At 36.4% G+C, this 13286-nt stretch overlaps 1 protein-coding gene across 5 annotated transcripts in view; it reads left to right on the top strand.

Moving 5' to 3' along the window:
• LOC145694649 (uncharacterized) overlaps window positions 1-13286 on the top strand; it is a 142944-nt gene that overhangs the window by 4104 nt on the left and 125554 nt on the right. The window lies entirely within an intron of this gene.

Below are 13286 nucleotides of genomic sequence, written 5' to 3'. Positions count from 1 at the left end.
ATGGCATAAATAATTTGACCTGAAAATGCACAAGGGATACTCTTTTGAATGAATATCTTCGTACGATTTTCCCCAAAATGATTCAGATGAGTTTGTGAATACTTCATACATAAATATTCCATTAGTAACAGTATAATGTAGAACAAGTCTATTCTTAACGAAAAAAAAAAGTCCACAAAGAGTGGTTTATTCTTGAGATGAGTTTGTTTTCAGATTATTTTGTTCGTACTTCATAAATACGTAGGTAAATATTTAATTAATAACTCTATAACGTTATGTATTACTTCCATGAAAACATCCACAAGGTGTATTTCGTCTTCGAGGTGACTTGTTTTTTTTAATTGTTTTCTCAAATACGACTTACGCAATTTTGTTGATAGTTTATAAACAAAGATTTCAGTAATAATTCTTATATGTGGCATAAGTAATTTCTTTTGAAAAAATACCCAGAAGGAATAATTTGCTCCTGGGGATATTGTTTCTTCGAGTCAAGTTTCCCGAAAACTCCTTATAAGTTCATATCTCACAAGAAAATGTTTCATTAGTAACTGCAGCATAACATAATTTAGTGTAAGGAAGTGGAGCGAGAGACTTTAGTGCGGTGGCCTGTCCGTTTCATTGCCTACTCCTCGAGTCTCTGCCTCAGATCTGTTCAACGCCGTACTCCATACATACGCTTTCATCGGCCTTTTCTTGCGTTCTATGTTGATGTTTCTGGTTAGAAACTTTTATTTTTCTTCGAGTATCTTCTTCCTCTGAAATATTACTGAGTTTACATCTTGTTTGCGCCTATTATCTATTAGTGTTCAATTAACTAAATACATTTCACATCTAGTAGTTTTTCCTGTTACTTAACAGTGATGACCCAAAGTAGTTACTTAAGCGTCGGATTCATAAGTTGAGGGGTGCTGGGTTAATTAAGGACATTTTTATCATTTGCAATATTGATACTTCCGATGCATAACAACATGAAAAATATTCAATTTCTCTCGGTCTTAGAGTTGAGACGGCTTTCTTCAGTGCACGTGCTATAGAAAGGTGAAATACCGACAACACGTCTACAAAATGATGCCAGCCCGATGAAATACCGACAACACATCTACAAAATGATGCCAGCCCGATATTTTATATTTTATTCATTTATTTTGCTCTACCCACTTGCAGTAACGAGTTTTAAAAATTGTCATTGGTATGCTTCATGTTGCGATTGATTCAGTGATGGTTTTCCGTTAACTTTCGTCCTTGCCCACTGCTGCCGCAGACACACCTACACGTTTTCTGTAGACAGAATCCTCACTGTGAGGAGCGTTTTACTGTTCAAAGCATCGTTGCCCAGCATTTGGCCCTAAGTGATACCTGTGGTGCCCTAAGTCCCATAAGCTACATGTTTTATTTATTTATTTTTCTTATGTAGTAAAATGCATTGAATCACTAATTTAGTTTAATTCATGCAGTAGATTCGTTAACACACGCCGGAATGTATATACGTCTAATGACAGTTCATAATAAGCAGTAAATTACCTTTGTGACTAGAGACTTGATGATAAATTCTTCCAAATCTTTTATAAAATCGTATATACAGTTCAGAAATAGGTGATGGTGCTTACGAAATGCTGCGAATATTAAATAAAGGAACCCAGGATATATCGTTTTAGGTGGAGGCAAATCAAAAGAAATATTCGGATCACAAGAATACAGAACGTGAATTTAAATTGACTGTCTCCTTGTGATCTTTGAATGGTTGTCGAAGTCAAGCTTTTAATATAAATTGCTTGACTGTCTCATCACAAAAAGTGCCGTGACTTGTAATGTAACCAAGAAGCACTGAGCTTTGTATCTTCTAGTATAATGGCTTAAATTTAGTGTTTTTTCTGCAGCAAAAACGAAGTAAAATAGCGTGTTTTAAATAAGGCATCTCTTACTTAATATGAGCACTTTTTGCCCTGGTTTTCTATTGCGTAGAAACTTAGGTTATAAAACAATTACTGCTTATTTTCGGTGTTGCGTCACTTCGAGTTTTTTCATAGAGCTTGATTATGCGGATCCAATTGTAATTGTTGATAACCTTTCAACATTTTGCCAAGTACAGCACAGCTTGCCTCCAATGTTTCAACCTCCAAATTTCGATGACATAACTTTCATGCATTTCTTATGAGACAGCTTCAGCAATGTGCAGCATATGCCTAACTTCGTTGCTGGACTATGAGCAGACTTTTTATTTCATTTTCGTCTAGGGATTAAGCAAAGCCTTTCCCTGTCCGCGGCTTTTCCGTATTATAGCAGGGGGCGTTTAATAGAAACACACTATAATTTACTAGAGTCACAGTATGATGTCTGGAACAAGTCATACGTCCTGATGTGCAGCGTTACGAAGAACCGATTATCTACGTATACGCCTCGGAAATACCTGTCCTTAACACAAGAAAAATTTATTTTCTGTAGAAAGTTATTAAAGTTTTGGTTCCTTAGAGTATGTCCGATCTATGGCATGTATCGTAACATTTTTTTTTCTTTCCGACAGAGTATCTAAGCATGACAATATTAGGCATAGGGCCTAACTGTATTATAAAGATCTAAATTACTGAAGTACTTTAAGCCTGACTTCTTACAATTACATACTTAGTCTTTGCTCGTGTTATTTTATTTATTTATTTTTTTTTTTTTTAAGATAAAGGTGAAACAAAAACAATCTTGTATAAACTCCCCTGATGGTAGATGCGTTTTCTGTCTATTGACAGCTGAATTCACTGTGTCAATAATGAGTTCATGGGAGGCACGGGGGAATACTCCCGGGGGGTTCAAAACTCCATCCCTGCACATTAGATGTTACAGTCCATTTTTAATGTACAATTCATCAAAAGAATTTTAAAAAATCGACCTTTCATGTGACTTACAGAGTAGTTTATTTTTAATTCATTAATCAATTGTTACGTAATATCTCATAACTTTTACATTTTGCTTTATCTTCTTTCTCTGTGTAGGGAAGCAGAATAATACTCTCTAATACTACGAGCCATAACAATTAGTAATCGTTTTCCAAACCTTATTTAGGTTTCTTGAACCCTGTTCGTCGGTTAAGCTTTTAATGGCAGTTCAACTTAATTCAGATAATACGTTATGTTTCTGCCTTCAGTGTATAGTGTACAAGAAGGGATAACTTCTGTGGGATAACTTTTTAATATTAATTAATTAAAATAATAATTAGTTAATAATGTTAAAATCGCATAAGAACTTGTATTTGCCATGCTTATCATTCAGTCTAGAGAAATTAGCCATGGAACGTTAAATTAGAGGTTTCATATATTTTTTTTTCTTTCCAATTACAAGTAAACACAGTCAATAGAAATATATTTTAGATGTAAGTGTGCTCTTCATCAGAAGAAAAGCAAAATAGTTTCCTGTGTTATCTCCTCTCGAGTTCGGGGACACGGTGGCTCAGTGATAGAGCGTTCACCTCCGGTGCTTGGAGTCCCTGGTTCGATCCCAGCTCGTGCCGTGTGGACTTTGTGGTGGACAAACATCGTGCTCGTGGGTTTTCTCGGTGTTCTCGCGTTTCCTCCCACTTTCTTCATTCCACCATTTCATTCATTTCTCATAATCACTGTATCCTTTAGCCTAACCGGCATATCCGTGGGACGTAAAACTCAAAGATTTCAATTTTTTTTTCTCGAGTTCAGTCGATTTTTTTTTTTATTACTGTTAAATGGGTAGATTTATTCCAATGGCTACTAACGTGGTATCTTTTGAGATAGTGGGATACGCCCACCACATAATCCTACTATATATCTTTAGGCACCTCTTACAATTAAGACTTTTATTTATTTATTTATTTTTTTTTAAATCGATGACCCTAGACATTCGATTCTAGCACATAGCTACTTGGAAAATGTAGTCATGTTACTGTTTTAGGATTTTGAGGGGTAGCTGGAGTGTCCATTTTATTTTTTCCCTTTTTCTGTTTCTTATTTAATATGTTGACCAAAGTTCCAGTTTTGATTTATACCTAAACACTTGTTTTCTCTCTCTTTTGACACTAATGTCTTTGTATTATTAACCTTTGTTGTTAAGTTTCTGGGTTTTAGCCCTCTTCCGCCTTCTTCAAGAAGACACATCCCCTCCTTGGCTAATCGGTTAGCGTGCGCGCCTTTCGCGTGGGAGATCCTTCGATCCCGCGTTAAGCTGTAGGTCCAAATCTCGTAGCCTCACTACTCAGGGAGTGTATGCTGAAATTCAAATAAACCAGATATTGTGTGGATATACAAAAGTGGCGCGTCCTGAAACTACATGAGCGTCAGGTCCTTTCTCGTGACGAAATTCTGTGTGCGTCACTGGTTGGGTCTTTTTTTTTTTTTTTTTTTTTTTTAACCGTGTAAGCGATTTCTGGTTGTGATAAATTTATTTTGTTCTTTAACCTTAGATTTATTTGTGTATTGCTGTGATGCTTTTAATTTCTGTTTATCTTCTATTATCTTTTACTATGAGAATATCCAGGTAGAAATATCAGCTACTACCCGTCTCACCTCTTAACATTTTTTCCGTTTCTTGTAATCATGATTCCATGTCTATATTCCAAAAAGTTGGGTCGGCAGTGGTTCCTGAGGACACGTCGTTTGTTGCTTTTGATACTGTATTTTTATAACACAAGATAGTTATTTTTCTATCCGTGCAATACTCCTTTGTGTATAATAGAAGTCCGCAGGGTATTGTTTATTTTTCTGTAGTGTGGGCCACCACAGATTATCAAAGCTGTCACTAACGTCTGCAATATTTTGACTACCTACTTTTTCTGTGATCTTCCTACTGTTTATAACTTCATTTCTTTGATTTTTCGTGTCTATATCAAATTACTTTTCATACATGCTAACTTGTTTTCTGTATTTGTTTATTCTTGTGACCAATACATTTTCAAAGTATATAGCAATGTCTTTAACCTCCTTTCAAGATAACTAAAGTTTGTTCTTTTTATTCATTTAATACTTTTTTCTGTTTTAGACGTTCATTGGATAATTTAGGTAACGTTGGAGTTAGTTGTGCTTCTGTAATTAGTTGAGTAGTTGAGTAGAGTTAGTTGAGTAAAAGTTCTATAAGTACTTCAGTTTTAAAGTAATCATGGGCAGGATTTTTTTTTTTTTTTAATTTTGATATATATATTTCTCTCTTGTTCCGTAACTTGTTTTATTTTTCTCCTATTTGTATCCTGATCTTTAACCCTTAACGGTTCACTACCTTTTCTATCTGCCTCCGGCACTACTTGCAAAACAACAACATATCCACAGACTACTTCACAAGAGTTGTCACCAGGGGACGATAGCTGCTCTACTATCGTGGAGAGTATGTACACAAATAACCACAACGAATACGTGAAAATAATACTCTTTAAACGCAATTGGCAAGATCAAAAATTATATAGCCAAATGGTGACGAAAACTCGTTAAGGGTTTTTTCTTTGAGGTTAACTTTGTATTTCGTTATGTATCGGATTATCACCTGAGAGAACTTCCATTATCCTAATGCAGGACCCGAAATTTTCGGTCGCCGTTGACGAGCAAATATTTTAGTTTGGCAATAGGCATTTGGGCTTTAATTTGTTTTAAGTGCCAAATGAGGACCAAACTCTTTTATCTGTCTACTCCATTCAGACCTGAAATGTCATGCCCTGCCCTAATGTCCTTTTACTGCCCTATTTTCGTAATGTTGATATCATCGTTGGAGATTTTATTCTCCATAACTATCTAGTATTATGATCCCCACCTACCGGTAATTATATACAAACTTCTAATGTTTTATCAATGTAACTCTCTTTAAATTCCTCTTCTATATATCCTAAATGTTCGTTGGTGTTTATTTGGTGAATTCATTTGATTTTCAGCTACTTAATTCCACTAATGACAAAATTGTATTACTATCGTCATCTTAAATTATCTTGTTAAAGATTTGTATTGCTATTCTTGGTTGCTGACTTATTTCAAATTTCTGTATGTTCTGCCATAAAGATGATTTTTATTTTTTCTTGCATATGATTCTTGCAAAAATAATATATCAAGATTTTTTTCTGTCAGCTTCCTTACTTTGTGAATTGTAATCGGTATTTCTGCAACGGATTGATTGGCCTTTTTCGTAAAAGAATTCTTCCTACAGGTCTTAATGCTAATGGTAATACTAATTGCACTTCTGGTTTCACTTACTGTATTATGATTCTCACATATGTTGTATTGCTCCACACTCTTGTATAAGACTCCTGGATCAATAAAATAACGTTCGTTCATACAATAATGTTCGTTTTTAGCCCGAAAATTGTATGGATAATGAAATATCTTTTAGTTTAACGTTCCACGATTTGCCCTTTAGGCTAAAGAGGACGGAATATGATGGAATAATTAGTGGAATGAGAATGTGGGAGGAAATGGGAGTACCCCGAAGAAAAAACACGGACATGATGTCCATCACAAGCTTACATGGCTGCGGATCGAACCAGGGACCCCACACACCAGAGGTAAGCACCCTACCACTGAGCCACTGTGCACCCGAGAATTGAATCAAATAAGATTTAACTTGTAACAACATTGTAAAAAATAATAATCATATACACTACAAACCGTCTTGGGACATGTACTTCTATTTTGATTTCTCTTATTTTACTATTGCCAAGTATCAAACTATCTTGATGGACACGAACGAAGCTTGTTAGACACTAGTTCGAGCGGTCCTGAGTTCGACTTTTTTTGGGGACACTTGGGCAAGGAAGGAAAAAGCTTTTTCAATCCAGCCATTTTAAATAAGATTGCTCCTGGGTTTTTCCTCATTCACAGCAGGTATGGCGGGACGGTAGCTAACATAATGGTCTCAGGCTAAGAGCATTTGCACATGTCCCCGGCAATGCCGGAACCGGAACCGGGGCTGTTTTGCACACGCAGCCGGCAAAACCGGTCCCGGCTCCGGCAATGTCGGTGCCGGCGCTGCTTTGCACACACATCCCGGTAATGCCGGTGCCGAAATGTAGTTTGAGTTTGAACGTGAAGGAGAGAACAGAGTCCAGCAATATATAAACGATATCTCCTTGCCTTGCTGTACTTACTGCGAAGAAGGAGGAAATAAAGCAGCACTAGAAAGATTTGGATCCATTCATTGTTGACAGTGCGTCATGTGGAAGGTTCGTTTTATACATTATATGAAAAGCTGCGGAAATATGATTCGAATTTTTAAAATTACTTTCGCATGTCTAAACAAACGTTCGTTCTCTTAGTGAAATAGTAATCATATTCAGTGCTGTACAGAAGATTTTTTTGCAAGAGCCGTGTAATATTACAGACTGACTTGAATAAATGGAAGGGTCGTTCAATATCTGAGAAATAGCTCAATGTAAAGAACAAGGTTAATTGTATTACGTCAATCAAGTGACGTAGGAGCATTAACGTCTAAATTCCCGAATATATTTTGTTTAGTACAAAAAGGTATATTGTAAATTGGTCCGTATATAGGCCTAATCAAAAGCATTCGCAGAAAAACATGGCTAAATTAATAATTTTGACAAGTCACAATAGGTAGTAACCCTATACTTAAACCCACAATCCAATAGTGTCAAATTGTCAAGAATTTGCGAAAACTGGTGGCAAATTGTCCGCTTTGTCGAAATTTGGTGGCAAATTGACCGCTGGTAAATTGTCCGTACCCCGAAGAAAACATCGAAGTGACCCATTTCTATGTCTTCGATTGTACATTTTATTTTCATTTACCATTTTATGTATCAACTGTAAGTAAACAGAAAGCGTTTGAATCACTATTGTTTTATATTATCCTATACATACCTGTCGCTTCTCGATTATTTCTGGGCCGCGGTGGCTTAGTGGTAGAGCGTTCCCCTCTGGTGTTTAGGGTCCCGGTTTCGATCCCAGTCCCCGCCAAGTGAACTTTGCGGTGGACAAACACCGTGTGCGTGGGTTTTCTCGGGGTTCTCCCGTTTCCTCCCATTTTCTTCATTCCACCATTTCCCAAAGATTTCATTTTCGTTTCTTTCTGTCTATAGTGTCGAAGTCTTGTGCAAAGTTTGTATATACTTCTTTCCAGGCTTTCTGCTTTTCCATCTTGTCTTTATATGAGTCTGTAGTCTTGTCCCATAGACAAGGTCTCATTTCCATTAATTCAATGAAATTCAAAACATCGTACTGAAACACTGTAGTCATTGTCACTCGATGAACGATGAAATGAATCGTCACTGAAGCAAGACTTCAGTGCACTGCAGAAAACAATCCACTAAATCAAAAAGTTACTTCAAGCGGAAATAAGTAACATTTAGTTACACTCACGCAGAAAATATGGCACTCCAGAATGGCTTCATATAAATGATAAACGTCAGTTTAATCCACTCGCTGTCAACTTGACCTACTTCTGTCCTTGATCCCCTGTTGGCTTGCATAGTTTTATATACATAGACGAATCGAGTACATTCCTGGAATCGAACGGAGGAAACGGAACTAAATTATAATTTTCTTTAGCATAGGAGGATTTTTCCAGGGGAGATTTTGTTCTAGATAGGCCTACATATGTAGTATGTCCGATATAACATTCATAGATAATGTTTTGCAATGCATCTTGCATCTTGTAAATAAAAACAGGCTATTTCGGCTGTAGCCTGTTGTGTTGATAATCATTAAATCAAATCATACTGCTATACAAGATACTCTTCTTTATGCATTCCTTTCCCTCTTTTAACAAACACTCCCACCCCCTTCCAAATTACGTACTATGATCTTGCAGGAGCCAAGAAAGACAATCTACACAAAAGAAAAATGCTTAGGAGAAACCTAATCGCTATCAATAATTGATGCAAGGAGTCTTGCAAACTATTATTTTTTTTCCCCCTCGGGGGAGGCTGAACAGAAGAGCGAAAAAACAAGGTTATTTGCTCTTTGTGCATGTGGTTGTGTGCTCACCAGGTATATGGCCTTCTTTTGGTTTCTTTCTCTTTTTTTTTTACTTTTGTTGCCATAATTTTAACATCTATTTAAATTTCTCAAAATTGAAACAGGCTGAGATCACGCTATTTAAAATAATAATAATAATAATAATAATAATAATAATAATAATAATAATAATAATAATAATAATAATAATAATAGGTTCTGGAAAGGTAACATTCCGGCTGCTTATTCACTGAGTCCACAATCATTCTATGGAACAAATGCTAGACTAGACACAAAGTAAATGAATATTTTTATTATGGTCTATAGGGTAAAGAGCATGCAACCACAAGACTGAAAATTTTCTTGTTCTGTTTGTGCTTTTCAGTTCTTTCTGTAGTTGTGTTTTAGTATTTATTTACTTTAATTTTCTTTGCAACCTTTGTTATGCTTGGGAATGTCTACTTCTTCGATTACGATGGAGATTTAAAGCCTCGTTTTCTTATTTCCTATTTTCTTATTATTCATACCCTGCATACTGGGTTGCATAATTAACAGGATAAAGACTGGACAACTATCCTAGATTCATAATTTCTTCATATCTCCATTTTGTTCTTTTCCGCCATGTTGATTTTTTAAATTATGACTTCATATATGCTAAGACATATTCTCTATCAAAACGAATCCAACGACCCCTTTGTTTAAATCGTTTAAGTAAATTTCAGCTGTAGAAGATAAATTAATATACATACATACATCTGTGAAACTCACTTTTCGCGTTGCCGTAGTTGGATAATTCTAACAAGATCCGAATTTCCCTTGCTGAGAATTTATGTAAATAGCAAGCCGCTATATTTGTGGTACCTCACTGCCATTTTGATTATTTCATTCTTCATTATACATTCATATGATGTGAAGAAAAGAAAATGAAAAAAAAAAAAAACCTGAAGTAAACAAATAATCCAAATACAGGAAAAGAAACAAGAATACACAACACCTTGCCACTCACTCACTGTAACTAGATTGAAGAAACCTATCAGCAAGCCGGCTCCGTCTTTACCGGCTGCGTGTGCATCCACGCATAAGAAAACATTGCCGCCGACAAAACCGGAGCCGGAGTCCACACCGACAAGTCGGCGGCTAGTCCGGCTGCATTTGCCGGTGCCGGGAGTTCCACCGGTTTTTTTGCCGGGTCGGAAAGCGTGTGCAAGCTACCATTTGATTACATTGCCGCCGATTCCATCGCCGGCATTGTCGGAACCGGATCCGGCATTGCCGGGGACGTGTGCAAACGCTGTAACATAACGGTCATCACTCCTTCCGCAATTCCCGAGATAGCGTGATCGTCGAAGGACGAAAATGGCCATTGATGCCGAGAGCCCAGTAGTATAATTCCTAATTATTAGATACGAAAACGAACTTAATTACTCCGAGGCACAGTGTTATTTAATATTTTGCAGTTTGTTCATAAATTAGTGACACGGTCGGACTGATTGTCAACACTACCCGTATCTAGATTTAATTTTTGTGAAGTGTATAATTATAAAGCATAGATAAAAAGTAATGACAACATTGTTATAATTCGTACCTTGCTTTATACACAGAACACCTGTTACATTCTTTCAAAGTAATCTGCTCCCATCTAGCACTTCCTGCCACACGTGTAGAAGGCGTCATACACTGTCAGCCATTATGGATTTGGCATAGACGATGGCTTCTCTTACGTTAAAATGCTTCCCGCGAAGCGGTTCCTTCATTTTGGCGATAAAGTGTTACGAAGTTCCTGAAAATATCCCGTCCGCCACAGAGTCTTATTGTCACTTCAAGACGCTGGGTTTTTGAAAGTGGAGAAAGAAGTCTTAGTTTGGTATTGAAAAAGCTGGTATTTCTGTTGGAAAAGTTTTCTAGGTAAACTGTTTTGCAGGAGGAAGTAATGGTGTCGCCTCAAGATATCGTTTCTTATACGAAATGTGTATCATGAACTCCTCAATTGACAAAAGCGGTCGCCTTATAGTTGTCCATGCGGGTACTGTTGATGGATTTGTACCAAATGCCAGATGGTGTCCCACTCAAAAAGCAATGAAATGCAATGAATTTTTCCAACAGTAATTGGTACCCAACATTAAGGAAAAGTCTGTACTGATTATGAACAATTCTTCGTTCCATTCTTTACAAGAAAATAAAGATCCTACAATCGGCTTGAGGAAGGGTAAAATTCGTGATTGGCTGAAGAACAGCAATATACAAGAATACAGCAGTGATAAAAAGCAAACCGAAATTATGAGAATTTGTTGAACGAAAGAAAGCACGACTTACCAAGTATGAAAAATCGCGTGGACGTAATGTAATTCACCACTCACGGTATCATTATTTGAATAAATCGAATTTATTTATGCTCAAATTAAGAACTATGTTGCCAATTGAAACGGAAACTTTGCTTTGAATACCGTAAACAATTTAACTTGCGAGGCAGTTGGAAACATAAAAACAAAGAATTAGTACTTCATCACACAACGTACCGAAGACTATGTGAACAATATGCATGAAGCATGGGAGAAAGAGGGGCTGCTGAATGATACTGTGGATCAATTGGTAAGTTCCGTGTTACACGGTGATAGCAGCAATGAAGATGAAACAGACAAGAAGATAAAGAAATCAGATGTATAAGAAGATCATGTGAATTCGCTTGAATGAAGCCAATCAGGTAAGCAAATAGCAACGAGAACTTCTCTTTATTTGCATGTACGAAAAGTTTTTTTTACTCAGCGTACGTAGCTCAGTGGTAAATCATTGGCGTAGCCAGCATTCGGTAGGTCTTGGGTTCGCAAATGGGGCCAGGTATCATGACTGGGCTTTTTCAAAATTTTCCCTCAGTCCCACCAGGCAAATGCCGGAATAGTATCTTCTAATGAAAGGCTGTGACCACTTTTTCTTTTTGTCCCTTTTCTGTCAATGTGTAAATGTCAAGAAACTTGAAATTATTTTTTTTTTTACAAGATAAAATTGACGAAATATGTTGAAATGCTTTCGCTTTTTAAATAATAACATACGGCTCTGTATGACGATAGTTGTTATATTCTTAGGGTTTATTTTATTTTATTTTTCATTTTGTATATACTGTTGTCACGTATCATACACAAATATTTTTCATTCTGTCCTAACAATCCCATATTTTGCACCCACCTGTTTGTGTAGGTAGGCAGACATTTATTTTTGACATCTTTTTTGGGTCGATCCCGAGACCTTTGCTGTGAGTAGTAGCAACGGGTCTGCTAGCTGTCAGAGACTTTTCACTTGCTGGCGTACCTATAACCTCTTTTACGTCTCAATTCTATTCTTCGTATTGAGTTCCCCCATAGCCTCCGGGGACATCGGGGTGCGTTTCCCGACGTGAGTTCACGTGGATTGGGTTTCACGTAAATATATAGGACTACATCTTACATAGTGTCGCTGCTGAAATGGATGCTAAATAAAATCCAACTAACAAGTCAGTCTTAAGAGGAAAAGTCACGAAGTGACTTGACATGTTAACTAAAACTTCTCGAATGCAGACCAAACAATCAGTACATTATTAAAAATAAAATATGGTTTTACGATTCGAAAATACTTTCCTTTATTAGAGACCGTGATTGGTTGCTCATACTATATTTCTTTTGAACCGTTTAGATAACCCTGATATTGTTTCCATTATTCTTAAAACTTCTAATGTGTTGTTTGATTTTTAGTAAATTGCTGTTTGTCATGCAAGTGTGCGTTTGTTAGATTTACAGCTATTTTGGTATATTTTTATTTTTATCCCATCTCGTTATTTGTGAAGTACGCCTTGAGAGTAGGTTTAGTGTTTTGAATATTGAAAGTGGGCGAGTTTGAACGGAATTAAAATTCAGCGTGTTAAAATGTTTTTCGATTTCATTTTATAACTAGGTATTAGGAAATCTCTGTACCTTTTATATTTAAAAATAATTTGGTGTACCATTTCAGATTGTTTTCCCTTTGTTGTTATATTACCTTTTTCTTCTTCATGGTACATCTAGTTTTCTGACCTAATTCAGTAATATATTTTATTTTTCTTTATGTTTTTATTACATAAAATAAATGTAAAATCGGGTAAACGCATACTGCGATATTTTATTTCACTCGTATAACTCAAGAAAACGTGAAATATACCGTGACAAAAAAACATCGACTCACACGTTACTCTGAATACAAAGACATGGAGCTGCCGGTTTCTAATACTTCGGACTTCCCTTCGAAGCATTGGATGTACATTTTTGACAAGGCTTACCTCCTGCCTACTCTGGACATTCCTTTAAGTCAGGGTGTATTTGAAAACTCTATTGAGAGCATATCTGAGAATTACACCCTGTGTGGAATACCCTGAAGACCTAA

This window comes from Thermobia domestica, chromosome 9, assembly GCF_964235325.1.
Source record: "Thermobia domestica chromosome 9, izTheDome1.hap1.1, whole genome shotgun sequence".
NCBI lineage: Eukaryota > Metazoa > Arthropoda > Insecta > Zygentoma > Lepismatidae > Thermobia > Thermobia domestica.
This window is presented reverse-complemented; position numbering and strand designations above follow the sequence as displayed.